General features: G+C 29.0%; 1 protein-coding gene across 1 annotated transcript in view; it reads left to right on the forward strand.

The window, feature by feature from the left end:
* Nucleotides 1-6841, forward strand: part of LOC136797340 (serpin B4-like) — a gene marked incomplete at its 5' end in the record, with an annotated part of 16071 nt that extends 9230 nt beyond the window's left edge. The window contains 1 exon segment of the mRNA XM_067053631.1: nt 970-6841.
* Nucleotides 6842-7702: the final 861 nt, after the last annotated feature.

Consider the following 7702-nt stretch of genomic DNA (forward strand, 5'->3'; position numbering starts at 1 on the left):
ATCATCCATTTGCTTTTCTTATCATTCATGCTTCCACTGGTATGGTACTCTTTGAATCCTGTATTATAAACTTATCTTCATCATCACCTTCTCATCAAGCTCCATCCCATGAAGAGTTATAATAGCTTTACTAAAATTGATTGTTATATGTTCTTTAGACCTTTTTAGAGGTCTATAAAAGTGCCTTTATTCATCTTGGAGCTTAACTATATTCTTCTTCTTTTATGTCAATGCCGGTAATGAAAATCTAAAAGTTCAAGATTTATGAACTTCTTTCATTCATGCAGTTCATTAAATTTTAATAAAGCAAAGCACATATTATTCCTACTTTTCTCAGAGATTTTGTGTCTTAAGAATGTTTTTGACTTTTAAAGTATACTAGTGCTAATGTTGAATGAATCAGCTTAGGCTTGGATGAGCCTAAATTGCTTTATGTGTACCATTTGTCGGGATTTACATACATTACATACATGTTTGTTGCTGATATCAGAAAAGAACCTCTGGTTTTGCTAACACCTTTTATTTATTTAAGTTTTTTATTGAAAAAGTTTTGGTAACTGAATGAATTATATCTATTGATTTGGTATGAATTATATCTAAATATAATACTATGTTTGTATTATTATACATTTGTTTTTTTAATTATTTGGAAACATTTTCAATAGAAATTCAAACTATCTCCACCGTTATCTACTTGTCAGAAACTTGAACTTATACTTTTGTGGTATTAATTGCCCTACTAGCCTAGGTTACTTGTATGTGGTAACGTGATTAATTGAACAATAAAGATTATTGTTTATTGTAATTTACATTGACTCTAGTATCTGCTAGGATTGAAGCTAAGTTTCTGTTTGTTTTAACATTCCATGAGCAGAATGTTTGATATAAAATACAGGGTAGGGCAATAAAATGGAATAATTTCAAAATTAAATTGTTAATTAGTTTTTTATGTATAAATTTAAAAAATGACTATTTTGTGTACAATATGAAAAAAAAATTCTAAAAACTACTTTTGCTATGTTACTTAAATAGGCCCAGCATTAGAATTGAGAGCCTGTAAGGTAGTGGTGAGACGATGGTAACATTCATTGACCCCACTCCATTTAGTTTACAATAAATCTGCAGGTATCTTATGATGTTTAAGATTCTCAAATGTATCATATACCTCTTCAATATGCAGTGATTCATCATCCTTGTTTGGATGGTTACCATCCTACTGTTCTTCCTAATCTCTATAAAGTGATGTTTCCACTGGTTCATACTCTCCTCCCTTTTGAAAATATTTCTATCATGGTCTTTATGAGTTGAGTAGATTGGTTTAAATGGTGCCCTCTTTTCCAATCTTCTCTTTCCTCTGTAGCCTTCAACAGTCTACCTAGTTTGTTTTACTATCAAAGCTCTATATACTATATTTTTGACCATAGTAGCATGTGAACACTCCTTGTTGAACCTAGGAAATTTAGGTTTTCTTTTATCTAATCCTAAGATATTCCTTATCCCTCTCACTACTGTCTGGATTTTTCTTCATGATTATTGACTGTCTTCTTCACAGTTAGATGTTACTAGATTTTGATTCAATGTAGTAATGTTTCTCATCTTATCCTTGTTGTATCTTTAACTTGTTTCAGTTTTTAGTTTTGGCCATTGATCGAACCTGAATGGGAATTTCCTTCCATCCCAAAGTTTCTGGGATTTTTTCCAATGGAGGATATTTGGAATACATAGTATTTAGATTTATTTTTTTTATATTGTACACGAAATTTCTATTCTTGTAACTTGTGAATCAATAAGGTTTTAAAATTCCCAAGAGTAATGAATTACAAACCTACTTTTAATTTATATTATAGTTAATTAAAAGTACTCTTATAATTTATGTGAATTTTATTTTATTTTTTAAAAATCTATTATATATTTTTACAAACTTAGTTCAAATTTCCCCTCTGGTTGGTCTTCAATTATTTACCAATCATTTGAAACAGAATCTGTAAAAAACATATAGTTAAGTTTATATTAACAATTCACAACTATGATACCAAGAAATATTCCAAGCTTTTTTAGGATTATGAAGATGATTTACTTTGTAGTTCTAAAGTGATGCTAGAATCCCATTTTACTTAAAAGAGAGAAGATTAGGGTTAAATTTTAAATATTAGGTGTAAGCAATTGTTTGTAAACAAGGTTTCATTAAATTATTCTATGCCACTCAGAATTCATGTTGAAACAAATATACATATATACTTGGAGCACATCACATAGATACTTATGATAAATATATATATTAGAGAAAAGTTTCAAAATTGAGTACCTCCCCACTTGTTTAAGCATTTATTCGTAATGGTGCAAGCTATTAGATATAAATTCATTATGTAATAATGTATTCTGTAAAAAATGTATTTTAATTTATTGTGATATATTAGTTTTAATGTATTTTTATTTTTGTCCATAAAAAGAACTTTAAACACTCTAATATAACAAAAATGAATCAATCAATACAACTTGCGTTGGTGATAAACACCAACTGATAATTTTCTTGCCTGCCTCTGTCATAATTATTTATAGTTAATGACTTCTATTGGTTATATATTTCTTCTTTATAATTATTTTTATAGTTTTCAGATATTTAAAAATTTAAGAATAATTTTGTTACATATTTACTCTTTTTCTTTTAATAATTGTGTACCATTAACATTTCAGTCATAGTTCATTTTGATATTCTTCAAAATTCACATATAGTTCTTTAAGATGGGTTCTTTAAGAAATCTTAGGTTACTTAAATGTAATGAAAAATTGTATGGCTTGTAGAGAAGAATATGACAAGGCAAATGATGTAAATTCTTCAATAGAGCAATCTAAAAAAATCTACAATTTTATTAAATGTTTTATATATTTTATATTCCATAATATTAGAGGTAAATATGTTGAAATTGTGCTATATAGTTCATATTATTGGTAAATATGGTGTAACTAATACAAAAAATAGCTTTATAGAAAAACAGAGGAGCATTTTATAAGAAATTTTAGCTGTCTTAAAAATTGTGGCTTGTCACATTCTTAGCCCGAGCCATTCAATCAAAGAACATTATTTAAATAATTTTACATTCTCACTAACTATTTTTATATTTTCCTCCACACTATATTTTCTTTCTTTTGTTTTTAGTAACTATGTTGTTTAATAGTTCTAGAGCTATTATCTTTAAAAGACTGACTGTAATAAATATATTCTCTATTGACTAGTCTTGATTAATTATTTTGTTAAAAATTGTTTATTGATGCATATTATGTTTGTTAAATGATACAGTATTATATTTTTATTATATGTTTTTATTGTAAAAACAGAAAATTTATGAATTAGGATTTATATCTATCCTTTTGTGATAGTTCTCATGAAACCGAATCATAATTTCACTGCTTGTATCTAACTTAATTTTAAGTTATGCCGAAGTGAGTAGTATTGATTTTAAAATAAATGGTTGGTCTTACCAGTAAAAATCTTATTTCACATGGATTGAAATATAGAAAGTAAGTGTTTCATAAAAGCAATTATATGTCTGAATTTTGTGTAATTTTCTTTTCAGTAGTCATTATGAAATCTTTGACTTTTCCCTTTAAAATACTTAATTTTTAGGACGGGGTAGAATGTATTTTACTTTTAAAAGTATTTACGTATAAGTTTCAGTTCGCTCATGTTTTGACTCGCTCAATTGGTAGATAGTTCTAAATAATCAGTTGTTTTCAAAGTTTTACATACCAATTTAGTAAAATTTATTTTAAATTAAATGGTTAAATTTAACAGCTTAAAAAATATCTAATAATTTCAACTAATCACTTGAAGTTAATCAAAGCCAGATTATTACTTTTTTTAAATAACCTATGTATTTTCAAGAGCTACTTTATTTGACTCACAGTCAGAACAGTTAAATTGTTATTTACTTAGTAAGTATATTCAAAAGATGTGATGAAAAATTTTTAGACCTGAATGAATATCAATAGTTATTCCTTGAACAATAAATTTTAATATAATTATAGTCTAATGAATGAATTTGAATAGTTATTCAAAACAGCAGATTGCAAATTTTTCAATTAAAAAAAACCTCAAGTTTATTAAAAAAATTAAGCATGGCAACTATTGTGTGAGTTATTTACAATTTTGTGCCATTTTTTTATTTTATAGTTTAGCAACCTGCTAGTACAGTTCGAAAAGTTCATAGGGAAAGAAGTATATAGTTAAAAAGTGGGGATGGCATTTTCTAACTTTTCAGACAAAATCTCTTTGGCTAACTTATGAGTCCTTGCTAATTTATTTCAATAAATTCTTCTGTTTCCAATGTGATAAAACATTTGTTTAATTAATGTTAAAATTTGTATCTAATTGTACTTTTTTTATTTCGGAATTTTCTTTCATTTTGAGTGATCTGTTTGTTATGTGTTTTAAGATTTATTTTAATTTACACAATTTGAAAATTTGTTGTTGCTTTGTAATATAATTTATTATGGAATTAATAAGGTTTTATATCTTTTTTTGTGGTTTAAATTGACTGTTACGCTGGATTAATAAGTACTAAATCAAAAGCTTTAGTATTTATGTTTTTTTTCTTATAATTTTAAATTTAATTGCATTCATGTATGAAAAGTTAGTTTACTTGTTTTATCTCATGGCCATGACTACTACAAGAGTTGGGCAAAATGTCCAAGAGTACTGAGTAGCTGAGTATGAAATAAAAATGTTTAAGGCAAATAGATGTAAAGTAAACGGTACTAAAAAAAAAAAAGATTTACATGCTAACAGACTATTTACATGCTAGTGTTTTTCTATTGGCGGATCTACATGTTGGCCACTCTCCACGAATTGGAGACTTGTACAAATGCTCGGTAAACTAAGGAACCATCCGAGCAGACCAGCCACATGTTAGTGTTTTTCAGAGAGGCAACCGTGGCGGACGTACAAGTGGTTTCAGCCATTGCACTGGGATTATATTATTTTTATTACAAAAAAAAGCAAATGAAAGGAGATTGAATGAAATTAAGTATAAATGTAAAACTTATTATAACAAGTAACAACAAACACTTTCAACCTCCTAACACCACTCAGTTGCAACTAAACAAAGAACAATGGTGAAGATGCTACACAAGCGTTCTCACCAACCCCCTTTGATCTGTGTCCAAAAACCGACTCTCGACGGATCGGCAACAAACTTAGGCGAACCTGTACCAGTCAAGCCAAGCAACCCATCCACATTCTCGCGCTTGCGTGAGTTCGCCACGGCTTGGCGAGCGTGTAGAGGGAAAAATGGAGGGCGTACACCATAACAGGCAAACATGTTAACCATTTTTGTGTTTAAACTTATATTTAACAAGTAACAGCTCTCAATTGCAACTTAACAAAGAACGATGTTGGAGAGGCTACACAAGCGGTTTCACGAACATCCTTTGATTTGTGTTCAAAAACCGACTCTTTATGTATCGGCAACAAATCTAGGCCAACTTGTACCAGTCCATATATATAACCCATCCACATGCATATGCGAATCCGTCACGACTTGGCTGATGTGTTCGAACTCGGAAAAATAAAATAAAAATAGTAATTGTCGATCCATAAATGTGCAATCATAAAATCGTTAGCATTTTAGTTTTCTGCATCTTAAAAAAATATATAAAAAGGACGATAGGATTTTAGTAAAAGGAAAACTTAAAATAAATCAATCCGCATGGGCGTATTTATAAAATTGATAGCAGTTTCATTTTCCATATCTTAAACAATATATAATCGGACCTTGATGTACTGCAGAATAAAAAAGTTAAAATTACCTGATAGGATAGCGCTCTATATTCAGATGGATATTATTTTTCATTTTCTGCATTTCAACAAAACAGAGATAGGGACACTGATATCGCACTAGTATTTCTAAAGTGACACAACTCAAAATTCAAGACAACTGACAACGTGCAACTCTTGCCTATAGAGGGGGAATAGCATTAAGGCAGCAAGAGTGCCACAAGTGCACACAAGTGCCCTCGGCTGACAAGCTCTGAAGCTAGGTTGATACAGTTTTGATGATTCATAAAGATATATTTACCAATTTCTTTCATAGTCATAACTCAAAAACACCAATCTTTGAGTTGTGTCACTTTAGAAATACTAATGCGATATGTTAGAAATCAGGAAAGTTAAAACAAATCGATTTTATTTTCATTCTCTGCTCCTCTAATATAAATCAGTGATATCGTGATAAGTTCATGATCTTAAAACCAACTCCAACTTGGAATTACTTCTTGGTTTCCCTTCGGACTCATTAGTTATACAATTTTTACTAAAAATTGTTTAGTAAATACAAAAACACTTGATTATGAAAGTACCTAAAATTTACAATTGTGTGGTATTCAGGTACTAGACGTAATGAGTGTGATGTAATCAATTAAAGAACTACTCATACTTGATTATACTCAGTACTCAAGTATTTCCCAACACTGCTATAAGAGTCTTTGTATTATTTCACTGATTTATAGGGTCTCATTTTGATATGATTGACTAATTAATTTATGAATGGAATATGGTCCGGGTGCAGTAAAAAAAACTCAAATAGTAAATAATTATACTATTTTATTGAGCCAACATTTCGCCCCACGTTGCAGGGCTTCATCAGGGCTTAACAAAGATACAAACACTTGACATAGTTACAAAAAGGAAAAAAAGAAAAAACAAGTGGAAAATAACAGGGGTATAAAATGAAAAGTAAGATATAATAAGAACAATTAAAGGTTGTAAATAGTAAATGAAAAGGGTAATAGTAACAGATAAGAGAAGAAATATTAAAGAAAGTACAAATAATGAGATAAAAAATAATTCAAATCAAATGAGAAAGAATGCATACCTGTTTTGAGGAGTGCCTCGTTTGTATTGGGAGGAGTGGGGATGGCAGTTATGCCACAATAACGAAAATAATTTTAAAGTAAATATAGTAAAAAAGTATTTAAATTAGGTGAACAATAAATGGTAATATACATAATAGAGGGGGAGAAGAGATATTAATTTTAAAAAAACTCATAGATAGAAAAACAAAGGAAAAATAAAGTATAAAATAATGGGATACAATGTGTGTAAGCGATTAAGAAACAAAATATACCAAATGAGTGGGTATACAGAAAAGTGTAAAATATAATAGAAAATGAATAATAAAGTAATTAATATAAGTACACTTAAGAAGGTAACACATGAATATAAATTAAAAGATAAGATACATGAATATAAATGAAGGACAGTAAATATAAAAATAATTAAAGAAAAGGTGAGAATTTAGAGAAACAAGAATAAAAGATATGACAAGAAAGTGGGCTTCTAAAATGCAGAAAAAAGTGAAAAGAAGTATTATGGGGGTTTTATTATGTTCAAAATGTGTCGATATGTAAGGGAGATGCAGTCTTTATCAACTTATGATTGACGGAATTCTCTGTTAAATTTATGTTAATGGACTCCGAGACGTTTTGTGTGGTTGGGGACAGTGGCAAGAATGGAAGGATTGAGGACTGGATTACACCCAAAATTTATATGGTGAAATAAAAGAAGTAGTTATTACAAAAACTTATCCTAATAGAAAGCCTCTAAAATCCTCAGTGTTAAGCCACCTCAATTCGACATGGTCTCCTTGTCGGAAAGCTTAACTAAAAATAAATAAACACTGGCTCGGATAAAACATTTATTCGTAAA

Source organism: Halyomorpha halys, unplaced genomic scaffold (assembly GCF_000696795.3).
Source record: "Halyomorpha halys isolate HHAL.00 unplaced genomic scaffold, Hhal_1.1 Scaffold1819.1, whole genome shotgun sequence".
NCBI lineage: Eukaryota > Metazoa > Arthropoda > Insecta > Hemiptera > Pentatomidae > Halyomorpha > Halyomorpha halys.